The sequence below is a fragment of the Euprymna scolopes genome, chromosome 30, assembly GCF_053919585.1.
Source record: "Euprymna scolopes isolate OS-2025 chromosome 30, ASM5391958v1, whole genome shotgun sequence".
NCBI lineage: Eukaryota > Metazoa > Mollusca > Cephalopoda > Sepiida > Sepiolidae > Euprymna > Euprymna scolopes.
The window spans coordinates 17,466,345-17,482,367 of record NC_136511.1 but is presented as its reverse complement, the minus strand read 5'-3'; the positions used below and the strand labels follow the sequence as shown (position 1 = coordinate 17,482,367).

The window sequence follows — 16,023 nt, the reverse complement described above, 5'->3', positions numbered from 1 at the left end:
ATTATATCTAATATATAAATGGACATATGTCTGTCTCTCTGCATATTTTCAAACTCTATCTCCCCCAAAACTAAAAGTCGCTAGGGCCTTAAACGATTGGATTCATTACGGACCATTCTTTTATGGGTCTTTAGCTGGCTAAAATAGTTTTCAAAGGGGTCAAAAGTGGGTCAAAATTTTAAAAATCGTAATACATTTTGTACATTCATCTTAGTTTATTTTTAAATTTTAATCAGTTAATAAGCTTGTTAGTTGGTACAATGGTAGAATCATCAGCTTTGAATGCTAGTTTCGGTTTCGATTCTACCTGATGGCACCTAAATACTTTTTTTTTTTTTTACTTTTGAAATCACAACTCTATAATAATATATACAAAATATGGACAAATCAAAATATCATATTTAAGTGTATTTTACACCCGGGGTAAAGCCGGGTGCCCCCTCCCCTCCCACACACACTGCTGAGGAATCTTTTTGCATTAAAATCTATTGTGAGATACACATTTTAAATATGTGAACATCAGGTAAAGTTATCCAATATAAAACAGCCATATTGGACAACTTGGTGTTGTTATAAGGTGCAGTAAAGTAAGCAATTTGGTATTCGGTCAATACGCAGGGAGTAACAGGGATTATTATTTAATGAAAAAATGAGCACAAATTTAATCATATTCAACAATTTAGCATAAATACTCATTCTGTGTCAATGGCCTATAACTTTTGCTCGTTTTTAATGGGCTAAAAAATCTAGTGACAAAAAAAAAACATTTTAAAAGAATTGCTGCAACTGGATTTTACAGATTCCATCCAACCCACCTAATATTGATACTTGTATTTTAACTAAGAATTAAAAAAAAAAGAAATTTAACACAATTTTCAGGATTCCGTGTTTGATAAAATCGCAAACAAGAATTTTTGTCGTATACCGATTTTATTTGCTTTCACTGATAAGAGCGGAATCCATTTCAAGACTGGAAGTTTTCATAAACGGATCAGGAAGCTTAGGAGACGCCATGATAAAGTGCTAAAAATAAAGAATGTTAAAAAAATTTGCTAAATTCTTAATGAGAAATTGTTCAGATTTTATGTGCGTACAATTATGTCCATTAATGATGAGCTTGTACTTGCGAAACGATGGAAGTCTCACTTGTTAAGTCCAAGACTTGCAGGAATTATATATAAAGTAAAGGTCGTAGAATGAGTGTTATCAAATAATGATCAGTGGTTGGAGTCCGTATTATTTGTATTTTTCAGACTTGGGAATCTGCACAGAATTTCTAACGGAACCCTTCATTTAATCCACAAAGGAAGCAATGTTCTCGTTCCATCAGCCATGACTGGAGAGAAATCCTAAGTAATTCACAATTATATTACTAAATGCCGTCCACACCGAGGACTGAACCTTCATCCTCCAGGGGAGTAACTTACAACTGAATTTACCAAGTACTTTATCCACTATGCCACGGGTCTTGCAGAGAAAGATTCTTGAGCTTGAGAAAATACACCTGAAGAAGGTCAGAGGTTACATCGACCGAAATGTTGTGAAAATGACACTCAAGATGAGAACAGTAGTTTGAAGAATCCAAATAATATGGGCTATCAATTCTCATCTCAAAAAGAGGAAAATTCCTTGGCTCGGTTTGTGAAAAGAAAGTTTGCAGTTTTTTTTTTAATTTTTTTATTTTGCAAACATTGGGTACATAAGTGCAGTGGAATTACTTGTTGGCAGAAAATAACCAATTTGTATGCAAAAAGTGTAAAATAATAGATATGGATGAGAACTAGGGTAGCAGAATACCAGAACAACGGAATAGAGTAACGGAATACCAGAACAACGGAACAGAGTAACGGAATTACAAAAAGAATAGTTTTTAGAATAACGAAATAGAGTACCAAACACTAGAATAACGAAATAGGGTACCAAATACTAGAATGACAATACTAAAATAACGGAATATAGAGGTATACTAGAATAACGGAATAGAGGAATACTAGAATAACGGAATAGAAGAAACAATAGAGGAATACTAGAATAACAGGAATACTAGAATAACGAAATAAAGTACTAGAATAACAAAGAGTAGCAGAATACTATAATAACAAAATAGAATAGGAGAATTACGGAAATGCAGCAGAATAACAAACTAAGAAAATCGTGAAATAACGAAATAAAATAAAAGAATTAAAAAGAATAACATTAACAATCTAGTTAAATAATAAACAAATAACCATACTTTTACAGTTACTGACCCACATTTCTGTGATGTTACCTCGGTATAGCCCGGTAGTTTACATAAACGGCCAGAATATGCTGAGCGCTGATCAAATTTTCAAACGTTAAAAAAAAAAAAAACAAAAAAAAAAAACATTGTATACTAATTACAAAAAACAAAACAAAAAACAAATTATTCTAAGTTTCATGAATAAATATTTTTTAAATAGAAGCATTTTTTGGAAGATTTTTCTGTGAGAAAAGTTAATTTTTCTGAAATTAAAACTTTTTGTAAAATTTAATTTTTTATAAGGACATTTTTGAGAATATATTTGATATATTTTTTTTATTTTTTTGAAAAATGATAGTTCTTTCAGATTTCAATTCTGTTTTTTGTTTATCTTTTAAGCTTCCCAACATTCAGATACGATCGTCGTCGTCTCTGGCAGAATGAACAGGATTTCGGCGTTACTCTTTGGTACTGTCACCAGAAAAAAACCCTTCTTGGAGTTGTATCTTCTGAAGACTCGGAGCAGTTCTAGAAGCCTCCGAATGTTGTGTTTTCTCCTGTTCATGGTTCGTATTAGTTTTCTCTCCTGCCAAAAGATATAACATATTTTCTAAGGTTGTGAGATTCATGTTGATGTCTTCAATTTCTTTCAATGATTTAACTCTGCGAGGTTAAAACTTTTTCTTCCAATTTATTAAATGTCGTCTGCCAAGATTTTCATTAGCTAAACCCACAGCGCGTTTGTTATCGATTTTTCATAGGTGTTTTTCATTTGATCAGTGCTCGCACCTGCCGGACGACGCTGAGACAACATTCACCGAACTGTAGAAGTACCTAAATAACAGACAATAGTTCATTGTGATGAAGACTGCAGACCACAAGAACAAAAAAAAAAAAAAAAGAAAAAAAGAAAAAAAAAAAGGAAATTAGAAAACGGAAAAATTCTTCCCAGGATGCGTCACATTTTCAGATTGTTAATCTTTTTTTTTTTTTTTTTTTTTTGACAACAATCGAAACATTTAATTCATTTTCCTTCTTCCCTCAGCTACCAACCGGTTTTGAGATTGCTAACAAACTAAACTACCAGGATATAAGTAAAAATGTTGATCCGGTTGATCTTCCTAAAATAACCAGTCTTAATCTGTACCCAAATCAAAGCAACAACAGATCATGAAGCATAATCGACCAATGAAATGAGAGAGATTCAATCACGTGGGTACATTGATTGTTGCATTTGACAAAAGAGTAAGGCACTCCTATAAAACGTCATGAGTCATCCTTTAATGGTTCAAGGATTTAATTCTCATCTTTCTTACAATCAATAACAATGACTTTTTTCGTCTTCATAAGATTGGCAAGTCAGATTTGCACCAAATAAATGCATCGTGAGAAAACTTACAAATTCATATTATTAGTCGATTCTTCGAACTACTGTTCTCATCTTGAGTATCATTTTCACAACGTTTCGGTTGATGTAACCTGCGACCTTCTTCAGATATATCTTGTCAAACTTGAGAATTTGGACAATTTTGAGCAGAACCCTTTATTAAGTTCATGTGGATAACATGCTCTTGTTCTGTCAGCCATGACTGTATAGAGGTCCTAAGTAATTCGGAATTGTAGTTTTTAGTTGCCCACACTGGGGATTGAACCTTCAATCTTCAGGAGAATATCACTTTTACAATCGATTTTGCCAAGCACTTTAACCACTGTGTCACTAAATTGATGATTGTGAATTTTTAAAATATGTTATTCATATTATTTGAATTCTTCGGACTACTGTTCTCATTTTGAGTGTCATTTTCACAACGTTTCGGTTGATGTAACCTTTTTTTTTTTTTTTACATAGGCATCACCACTTATCAAGGCCAAGCGGCCACTCGAGGATAAGGGTTAAAGAGTGTACAGTAGAAATTGGACAATATAGTAATCGTTAGTAATGGAAATTCGGTAAATTTCTTAACAAGTGGAACGGTTCCTCAAGAACTTGTTCACGTTAGACTTGAAGACAACCATATTGTAGTCAGCTGGAAAGCAGGAAAACAGAAGACAATTCCACAGGCGTGCAGTTTAAAGAAAGACACTTTGTTCATGGAATCTACGTTTAGGTTTAGGCACAGATAAAGAGGGGGGGGATTATTGATAGTGTTTTCAGCTAGACAAGTGTTTCTTGTGAAAGTTTGGCGAGGGGGGACCATAGACTGATGCTCAGTCGAACACTTTCCATGAAAATAACGATACATCAGAGACAAACTCGCAACATCTCTTCTGTGAGATAGAGGTTGCAAGGAAGAGAAAAGGATATCTCCTACGAGGCTACAAAGTCTATTTTGAACTCTGTCAAGGCAGGACAAGTCCTTTCTAGCAGCTCCTGCCCAGATGTGGCAACAGTATTCCATCCTTGGACGTACCTGGCTCTTATATAGATAGAGAATTGCATCAGCAGTGAGATATTTACTGGATCGATAGAAGGATGCCACCATTTTTCCAGCGGCCTTGGCAACAGATTTGATGTACTTGTTCCATTTAAGATCAGTAACTTCGTTTTAAGTAGGATTGAAACCGCTATATTCGGACAATTCTTACCTGGAACCGTAGAGATTCAACATATCTATCCGTTGTGCCACGGGCCCCAAAGGGCGATCAAGGTTGAATGTTTTGGTCTTATAAATCCACGTTTTTTTAATTTTTTTTATTTATTATCTGATCTTCCATGGTCGGGTCCGTACCGAATGGTATATATATTTAATTGCAATTCATTATTATTTAATAATAACAACAATTATGGAAAGCAGTAATTGCAGTGGATACCGTCAGGAGATTCAGAATTCCTATCCCGACGCGGTTACCACCTGATGAAGGCCAGAGGAATAGTTGGCCGAAATGTTGTGAAAATATCAACTAAGAAAGATGAGGATAATAGTCCGCAATTAATAAAAAATTAATAATTTGCAATTGTATTCTAAGTATTACCCGCACTGAAGATCGAACCATCAACCTCTAGAAGAATGTAACTTGGAACTGAATTTTAGCAAATACTTTATCCACTACGCCACATGTTATGCCATGGAAGTTGCAGTAGAAACGTTGTGAGAATAACACCTGAATTGTCAATCCTCATCTCCAAATTTCAGAAACATAAAATATTCAATATTGAGAGAGCAAGTACATTTGTTAATAGAAAATATTGCTGAGATATTTATTGTAAAACTGAAAACGTTACAGACAAAGCTCCTGGAAGGGGTTCAAGAACCTTGTTGCATAGCTATCTATATATCTATAAAAGTGAAAGTGTCTGTCTGTCTGTGTGTGTGTGTACATTTCCCCACGCAATAACTCTGTCAATTTTTAGTCTACAGACTCGAAATTTAATATACAGGGTACTGAGATTTGGGAAAATCGATGTGATTGGTTTTTGGCCAGAAATTTGGTGATTAAGGGTTCAAAGTTCAACGATTTGACCATTGAGAACTCTACCAAACTCCTCCGACAATTTTCGGTCTACACACTTGAAATTTTAGATATAAGTTCCTTGGACATGGATCTAACTTAATAACTTAATTTGATCCCAAAACAATAAATTTTAAGGGGTCAAAGTTAAAAAAATTGAGCGCTTTTTTTTTTTTTTTTTTCTCCGCATACACCTCCAAATACCCGGGCAATGCCGGGCACGCATTCTAGTATATCTATAAAAGTGAACGTGTCTGTGTACATTTTCCTTCACAATAACTGTCAATTTTCAGTCTACAGACTCGAAATTTGATATACAGGGTACTGAGATTTGGGGAAATCGATGTGATCGGTTTTCAGCCAGAAATTTTGCTGTTAAGGGGTCAAAGTTCAATGATTTGACCTTTGAGAACTCTCCCAAACTCCTCCAACAATTTTGGGTCTAAACACTTGAAATTTTAGATATAGGTTCCTTGGACATGGGTCTAACTTAATAACTCGATTTGGACCCAAAACAATAAATGTTAAGGGAGTCATAATAGGGGTCAAAGTTAAAAAAATTGACCGTTTTTTTTTTTTTTGCTCAGCATACACCCCCAAACACCCGAGCAATGCCGGGCCGAAATGCTAGTATATCTATAAAAGTGAACGTGTATGTGTGTGTGCGCGTGTGTGGGTGTGTGTGTGTCTACATTTCCCTACGCAATAACTCTGTCAATTGTAAGTCTACAGACTCGAAATTTGATATACAGGGTACTAAGATTTGGGAAAATCTTTGTGATCGGTTTTAGGCCAGAAATTTGGTTGTTAAGTGGTCAAAGTTCAACGATTTGACCTTTGAGAACTCTACCAAACTCCTCTGACAATTTTGTGTCTAAACACTTGAAATTTTTGATATAGGTTCCTTGGACATGGATCTAACTTAACTTAATTTGAGCCCAAAACAATAAATGTTAAGGGGGTCATAATAGGCGTCAAATTTAAAAAATTGACCGATTTTTTTTTTTTTTTTTTTTTTGTTGCTCAACATACACCTCCAAACACCTGGGCAACGCCGGGCTGAAATGCTAGTTGGTCTATTTAACATAAGGGGATTAAAATTATATATATATATATATATATATATATATATATATATATATATATATATAAACAGCATTTTTTCTCTATGGCATGTTTCATTAAATAAAATAGACATATTTTGTATATTAATTCTATTTTCGATCCTTCCCAACTTCCAAATAACAGTCTTCACTTCTGGTGGGAACTGGCTTATGAAATCACCATATTTATCATAAGTCGGGGTACTTTTACCAATAGAAAAAAAAAGGATAAATAACTAACCAATAAAAAAAAAAGAAAAAAAAAAGAAAAAAAACTTTATAAACTGGTTCAAACCAGTTACATTAATTCATCCCTGATGATGAATCCTGAAGGATAGGAAAGTATTCGGACTGGTTTGCTGGGTCCAAAGTAGAGTTTGAGGCAAACCAACAGGCAAGCATGTTAGCTTTCTTGGTTGCCGTGCAAACAACTTCAAGATTGTTGGATAGTGGGTGAATTGTTGATTGCCTATTATTTACCATACTGTTGTAGATTTTCCAGAAATTACACGTTCCTAATTTCTGCATTTCAATGCATTTTCTAGTGGTTTCAGTATATTCTCTCTTAGCCTTAACTGTCGCTATTTGTTTCTTACAATTTCTCCTAACTGCTATAAACATTTGTCTGTTTGTACTGGACTTATGTCGGATAAATCTGTAGTATGCATGCTGCCTTTAAGTAATGGCAGCTGTGCAAGTAGAAGTAAACCATTAGGGAGAGTGAGGGTTGCTAAAGACCTTCTGTGTGAGAATATGTTTTTTCTAATTTTTTTTTTATTACAATTTCACCTGTCATTTATTAAGTGCTTCAATTGCCACTTTGAACAATGTTAAAGTGGTTAGAGGGGATGGAGGAGTGCAAGTTAGTTTCACTTATGGCTAAAATATCTGAGGAGTTTGCTAGGAGAAATGATTCTACATCGTCCATGTTAATTCTAAGTCCAAGAATGTAAATGTGCGACTCAAGGTGAATCCCGACAGGCTGCTAAATCCCACCCCCACACGGTAGAGATCCCTAGATGTAAAAGATCTTTCTACTCCAGTAGTTTCTTCCCCAGAACTGCTAGACTCTGGAATTCCATTCCAGGATCCTGCTTCCCTAACTGTACTGACATGCAGAAGTTCAAGTGCAACGTGAACCGACATCTTGCTGCCCAAATCCCTACATAGTGCCCCAGTAGTTGCTGACCCTGATAGTAGCCCCCTACACCAAAGTGGCAATGTGCCTTGTTTGGGGTGAAAATGTAATAAAAAAAAAAAAAAAAAAAAAAATCGTTGTTCGAGTCTGCGTCTGGTTTGATCGTTATTTTGGATTGAGCTGTCATTTCATAGTTTCAGTTTAGGATGAGAGGTGCCAGACAAAGTTAATGTGCATAGCCTCCATCATGCAACACAATAGACCATCAGCCGACTCCTTGTCCACAGAAATGTGCAGTATAAAAAAAAAATGGTTCAAAATAAATATATAACAAATAAATGCTACCAAAGGCAAGATAAGTTATTTTTCTATCCAACCAATGTCACGGTAATATTGGCACTTCTGTATGACAGTGACGTGAGGCGAATGTATTTTAGTTTCAAGAACGGCCAATAGAGGGCGTGTGTCAGCCAAAAAGGGGTCGATAACTCATACCTTTCTACAAGTTTGTGCGAAGACAATCCCTTGGAAGGGGTTTTGAACAAATAAGGGAACTCTATTCCTTGTAACTGTACAAAAACAGTATATTCCAAAAAAGGTTTCAATGAAAATCACTCATTGAAAAAAAAAAAAAAAAAAAAAAAAAAAAAAGAAGCAATATTATTAAAAAATTTCTTAAAATTTTTATAAATAAATAAACACTTTTGAGTTTGTATTACTATACACATAGATTCGAAAACATTGTCAAAAAACAAATATATAACAAATAAATGTTATCAAAGGCAAGATAAGTTTTTTTTTTCTACCTAACTGGATAATTTTTTAGCGTTTTTATTTAATGTAACGTGTTTATTTGGCTCGAAAAAACACAGTGTTTACAGATATATTTGAAAAATGCAAATGGCAGTGAACTGTGTTGAATACGTAAGTTTGGGGAAATGAGTTAAAACTAAAAAAGCTAAATAAAATACTATTAGAAACCCACTGAATATCTATCAGCCTATGTTACAGTAACACATATTGAGTGGGTTTCTAATAGTATTTTGTATAGTTTTTTAGTTTTTACTCATTTTCCAAAACTTCAGTATTCAACACCGAGTTCGCCGCCATTTACATTTTTCAAATACATTGGTAAACACTGTTTTTCTAGCCGAATAAACATGTTATATTAAATAAAAACACTAAAAAATTATCCAGTTAGGTAGAAAAGTAACTTATCTTGCTTTTGATAACATTTATTTGTTAGCTATTTGGTTTTTGACAACTTTTTCAAATCTATGTGTACAGTAATACAAACCCGGAGATGGACATAACAGCATGTGTTCCGAGGCTGACAGGATTTCTGAGCAATCTCATCTGCATTCCCAAGTAAGGGTGCCTCAGGTGATTAACAATAAACTAATCCCTTCTCAAAGATGGAAAGATAAAGCTTGGGAGTGAATACAAGTATACTGCAGTCTGACAGTAAAAAAGCCCTTGCACAAATCTTTCTTTAAATTTCAGCCTTTTTGTGTCTGTTAGGACTGTTGCCTAGGTGCTTGAGTTTCAATCTTGGCTTGAGGTGCCAGTCTAGCCACACTGAAGAACTGTAATACAGTGAAACAGTCTGTGAATTACACACATATATATGAAAATGTATAAAAAAGAATACGAAAAGTATAGAAGCTTATAACTTTTCTTTATTCGTTTTCAATTGGTGACGTGCAGGAATACAAAATAATATTATGGAAAAAAATTAAAAAATTTTTTTTACAAGTACATAATTTCGACCAATCCTTCAGTCTTCATCAGTACAAACAAGAGTGCGATGAAGGACTAATATATATATATATATATATATTAGTCCTTCATCGCACTCTTGTTTGTACTCTTCGTACAATAAACCTTATTATGTTACGCAACCTGTCATTCGATTAATATTCCACCTCGGATTTACTATTTCGCTTGTATCCACTATATAACAATATAGAACATACATTAATTAATTAATCATTATTTTTATTGTTGTTATCGTTCCTATTTACTTGCATCCCCACGAGGGCAGAGTAAGACACAAGGTCAGTTTTTAATGTGAGGAAAATCCAGCTCCCTAAAAAGGTGCACTTCGAATAGGAACAAAAATTTAAATTGCCTCAGTCATGAAGGATTTCTCTCCCACTGACCGAGGACAGAAAAGATGAAGTGTAGTATCAGAACAGATATTACACTTTGCTTCTAACCAAAATGATTATTGCTTTTGTTATTATCGTTGTTATTGTTATCAATATTGTTATTATTATTATTGGCTCACATGGAGCTTTCACACAGGTCAACAAAAGATCTGATTGGAGACCTGTGGTGTTCTCTGGAAGCTGAGTGACAAGTCTCCCCAGACGTCCAGCTCTCTCCACCTCCTTCGATAGCATTTTTAAATAAATTTGCGTCATCGCAACAGCCTCTTAACATTGATTTCTCGCTCACAGTGGTTAGTGGTCTATACTGGAATTTGAGTGGCACTAAGCCTCCCCAAGGTCGCAGTTCTCTTCGCGTTTATCCAGCGGAGGTCTGGTCAGCGCTCTCTCCTCGGTCTTTCCATCCTCCTTGACCCTTCTCGGCTCTTTGGTATCACTTTTCTATTTTTGAGGGGGGGGGTGATGAGACAATGGGAGATGATGCGTGATGGAGGTATAGAACTTGTAGATATGCAGCTTCGGCGTTCTTCACCCCCTGTAACGCTTCTTCATTATATTGTATTCTTATTGTTTTTGTTTTTTTTCATTATTATAATTATAATTATCATCGATGGCGATTAAGTCAGCTAGAGTGAATTTTATCAAGGGTCACACTGGATGCATGATAACTCAAATCGGCAAAGTCAAAGAAGGTCAAATCTAAACACTGTAGACATATCAAGTTCAGGTTATTTAATGCTGAATTTTGTAATTTTGGAAAAAGTTTTTATGTTTCAATTTCATTATATCTTCAAATATTTATTAATCGTGTTTGGTTTGGTTGTTTTGTTTCATGGCATATCAACCCTTTCCGGGTTATTTAATGCAGAATCTAATCGTTTGGGTAAAACTTTTTTATGCTTCAAGTTCTTTATGTTTTTTAATATTTATGGTGTTTAGTTTGATTGTTCTGCAGAGAAAAATTGCAGAACATGATTGAGTTTTGAAAAGGAAAAGGGAAAAGGAAAAAAGCTAGCATCAATATTTGGTGCATTTTTGGTCAGGAAAGCAACCTGATCAAATTGAACCATTAATAGTGAATAATGAAAATAAAGTTGATTATGAAGATGAGACGGGATTTGCTGGCACCATTTTTGTTTTTATGGAAAATCAACGTCGTTGCTTTTAAACATCATTTTTGTTAGCAATGATTCTGTGCATCTAATGAGGCAAGATGTGTGTGTGTGTGTGTGTTTGGATGCGTATATTCGTGTGTGTCTGTGGATGTGTGTATTCGTGGATGTGTGTGTGGATGTCTATATTTGTGTGTGTGTGTGTATTCATGTATGTGTGTATGGATGTGTATATTCGTATATAGAGAAAATTAAAAGGAACAAACCGTATTATGTGTTCATCAACGTTTCGTCTTTATTTCGAGACTTCCTCTGGATGAAATAAAGACGAAACGTTGATGAACACATAATACGGTTTGTTCCTTTTTATTTTCTTTATTTTGTCGGAATACTATTTCCATTACTTTCATCATATTCGTATATGTGTGTCTATGGATGTGTATATTTGTGTAGATTTGTGTAGATTTGTATATTCGTGTAGGTGTTTGGTGTGTGGATATACGTATATGTGTATGTATAGATGTGTATATTCGTATATGTGTGTGTCTATGGATGTGTATGTGTGAATGTGTATATTCGTGTATATGTGTGTCTGTGGATATGCGTATATGCGCGCATGTGTGCACGTGTCTATATATGAGTATCTGTGTGTGGGTGTACGACGACTGAAAGATAAAAATAGAAAAATCCCAGTGACGACCTTGGCGTTTTTTTTTTGTTGTTTTTTTTCCAAGTTTTACTGATAAGAATTAGATTGGACTTTTTTTTTCTACCCAAAGAAGCATTTGAAAGGGATCATAAAACATTTGCCTTTCCTACCCTGTCAATAGCGTGAGAGATAAAAAGGAGTCTTCAATGAACATAAAAGGAGTGCGAGTTGAGGAGGAAGTAAAATTCTTATTTTATATTTATCTATTATTATTATTATTATTATTATTATTATTATTATTATTATTAATAATAATAATAAATAATAAATTTAAAAAAAAAATGGAAGTTTATCAACAGGGATAATTTTTTTTTTTTTTGAAGGGTGAGAAAAGGGTGGAATAACAAATAACAAATACATTAGCATGTATATTTCCCCCCCTCCTCTCTCTCTCTCTCTCATATATATATATATATATATATATATATATATATATATATATATATATATGATTGTTGAGCTGGATTAAATCCGACGATATGAAATAAAATGGAGGTGGAAGGACCTGGATACTCAACGTTTCGCCCGATTTATGCGGGCTTCTTCAAACGTTTCGCCCGATTTATGCGGGCTTCTTCAAAAATCAATGACCATCCCTCTTGAAGAAGCCCGCATAAATCGGGCGAAACGTTGAGTATCCAGGTCCTTCCACCTCCATTTTATTTCATATATATATATATATATATATATATATATATATATATATATATATATATATATATATATATATAACTACTTCATTTACTCACATAAAATAAATATACGAAAGTATAGATTTATGCGTAAACTTTAAGTATTTACTTCAAAAGTGCTCAATACATAGGTAGAGCTAGTTAGTAATTTATAAATTACTATATATATATAATAAAATACTCATCAAGTGCGCTTGAAAGCCAAATCACAACGTAATATTAGGAAAATAAACAAATATTTTACTTGTTTGTAATTTATTGTAACGAGCCGCGCGTTGCATCTAGCGGTTGTATTTTGAAATGTTTGAACTGTACGTAGGCAACGCGCGGCTCTTTGCAAACAGACATCTTTCTCCAACTTTACAAAATGGCAAGGAAGAAGAAACAAAACAAAACACTGAAGATGGAGTATACCTCTGAAATATATTTGTGATAAATTTCAAACAAGTAAAATATTTGTTTATTTTCCTAATATTACGTTGTGATTTGGCTTTCAAGCGCACTTGATGCATATTTTATTAAATTAAAACAACGTTTCTATATGAACTCCCCTCCTTGATATATATATATATATATATATATATATATATATATATATATATATATATATATATATATATATATATATATAAGCTGAATGTCTCTGTGTGTGTCTGATCATGAATAGGCTCCTATATGGTTGACTATTTAAAAACAAACTGATTACATATAATGATAGAAGATGTATCAAGACACAGGACTGGGTATGTTTGATCTGGCAGAACGGTGGTTCATTAAAATTGTGGGGTCAGCGTTCGCGCCTGGTCCACAAAGTATGGAAATAAAAAATTTAATAATTAAAAAAAAAAAAACGTTTACAAGTGTTTTTGATATAGATGTACATGAGAATACTTTGATAAATATGTTTTAACTTAAATAGGGATGGCATAATAAAATTGTGGGGTCTGCGTTCGCGCCTGGCCTCCATAGAATGGAAATAAGCACAAACTTTAATAAAGACTTTACATATCTATCTGCTTAAGTTTAATTTGATAGTTATGTTTCAGTTTGAAGAAATATTGTATAATAAAATTAGGGGGTGTTCGTTCGCGCCTGACCTTCATAGAATGGAAATATGTCACAAAGTTTAACAAGGTTTTTTGATATAGATCCACAGAATATTGTGATAAGTGTTTCAGTGTGAACAGGTATGGTATAATAAATTATGGGGTTTATCTATTTTATTTTTACTTTCATCATATTCTGCTTTGGTTACTTTTGATACCCCCAAATTCGAAGCTATCTCTTTACAACCCTTCCTACAACCTATCATACTTTCATAAATCAGAGTCCATTTTCTGTAGGCTGTTTTTGAACCCAGTCAACGACGGGTACTTTTGCTAGTATATATATATATATATATATATATATATATATATATATATATATATATATATATATACACACACACACACTAACTGTACCTGGCGTTGCTCGGTCGTAAAATACGCATAAATATTATATTTTAATAAATTCAGAATTCTTTATTAAAAACAGAAATAACATAGGTATTAAATGTAACGTTGAATTCTTTAAAAAAAAAAATTAAAAAAAAAATGAAGTTAAAAAAAAGAAAAAACGGAAAGAAAAAAACTAAAGTACAAAAATGGGAAAGAAACTGAGATATGTGTGTGTGAATATGTTTTTTTTTCTAAACGGTTCACTTCTTGTAGGTAAAAAAAAAAAATATTCAAGCCGAGATCAAAACCAAAACAAAGATGGTGAGTCAAGTACGATAACCATTAGGTCAGCTTGACACGGTTTTTAAAAGGTGTTTTCAAACCTACTTATTCTTAACAATAAAAATCCTACCCCACACCCACAGGTCCCACTTTTTCAAGTTTGACCCCTTTGCAATCAATTTTTTACCGGGTGAAAATCGATCAAAAAACCTTTCCACATGTTTATATACTCCATACACCAAATTTCAAATTTGTAGATTTGTGTAAATTCGTCGAGTATATAGGTTGAAAAGTGTCCTCACACACACATTCTCACTTTTATAGATATACTGGCAGGCCGTCCAGCATTTCCCGGTCTTAAAATATACAGAAATATTATATTTTAATTAAAAACAGAATTCATATTTATTATAAACAGAAATACCGTAGGTATTAAACGTAATGTTAAATTCCTAAAAAAAAAACAAAAAACAAAACAAAAAATAAACGGAAAGAAACTGAGTCATGTGTATGCAAGTATGTTTTTACTAAACATTTCTTTTAAGTAAGAAATACTCGAGCTGAAATCGAAACCAAAACCTGAAGACAGTGAGTCAAATACGATAACCTTTACACCAGCTTGGTATGACTTTTAAAGAATGTTTTCAGACTAACTCATACTTAACATAAGGAAGCTATCATATTTCACGACCGTGCCTGCTAGAACATTTTCATCTTAAATTCTTTGCAATAATGCATATGATAAAATACCACAATTTTATTTTGCATTTTTAATAACAAAATTAAAGAAATGAGTTTTTATTCTTATTTGAAATTTTATAAGAAATGTTTATGAAATTATAAAAATAAGTTTTTTTTTTTTTAAATTTTAAAAATAAGTTTTTGATTTGAATTTATATAATAAATAGGTTTATGAAAGTATAAAAATAAAATTATTGAAATCAAAATTACAAAATGTTAAACATTCTAATATACAAAAAACGTATCCAAAACCTAATATTCCCAAAATAAAGGATTTTAAAAAGTGTTTTCAATAATTTGTAAAAATAAAAATAAAACTAATTTCAATAATTCTTGATTAAAATAAGATAAAAAAAAACCCTTTTCAATGATAAAAAAAAAAAAAAAACGATTGGAAAAATGTAAAAAAAAGCAAAGGAACTAATTTGCCTGGTCACCGCTTCCGGATAACGCTACACCGGAAGTTACAAAGTATGTTAGCTGACTATCATCAGAAGTTTTAATAAAAATATGCTACACTTTTGTCCCGGACAACGCCCTGCAAGTTATATATGTGGTGAAATGGGGTTAAAAACAAAATGGTTAATTCTAATGCATCCAAAACCAAACTTTTACCTTTTCAACATAAACACTCTGATCCCCACTTGGGCCCCAATTGATATAAATGGCTCTCATCTAAAAAGAGGCTCCATGTTTTGACAAACTTGTGGGTCTGACTTTTATTCCTGACCTGATTGGAAGACTTAGATTAAATCTGTTACCAAGGTCGCCAGAAAAATCCTCTACCTGTATAAGAGCTAAATACATCCTAAAATGGAGTACTAGTGCCATATTTGGGCGAGAGCTGTTTGCCTTGAAAAAGTTCAAAACCAGCTTTGAAACCTAGTATGTAATGCTCTTTTTCCTTCCCTGCAACCTCTTTCACACAGAAGAGTCATTGCAAGCCTGTCTCAGCTCTTTCGTTA

General features: G+C 33.2%; 1 protein-coding gene and 1 long non-coding RNA gene across 2 annotated transcripts in view; both read right to left on the bottom strand.

The window, feature by feature from the left end:
- The window catches only part of LOC145254679 (uncharacterized), a 156,998-nt gene that overhangs the window by 61,225 nt on the left and 79,750 nt on the right, over positions 1 to 16,023 (bottom strand). The window lies entirely within an intron of this gene.
- Positions 3,199 to 6,751, bottom strand: LOC145254678 (uncharacterized). Its single transcript, XR_013863791.1, has 2 exons — positions 3,762 to 6,751; positions 3,199 to 3,700 (listed from the first exon to the last, which is right to left on the bottom strand). It is a non-coding gene; the product is annotated as an uncharacterized LOC145254678 (long non-coding RNA).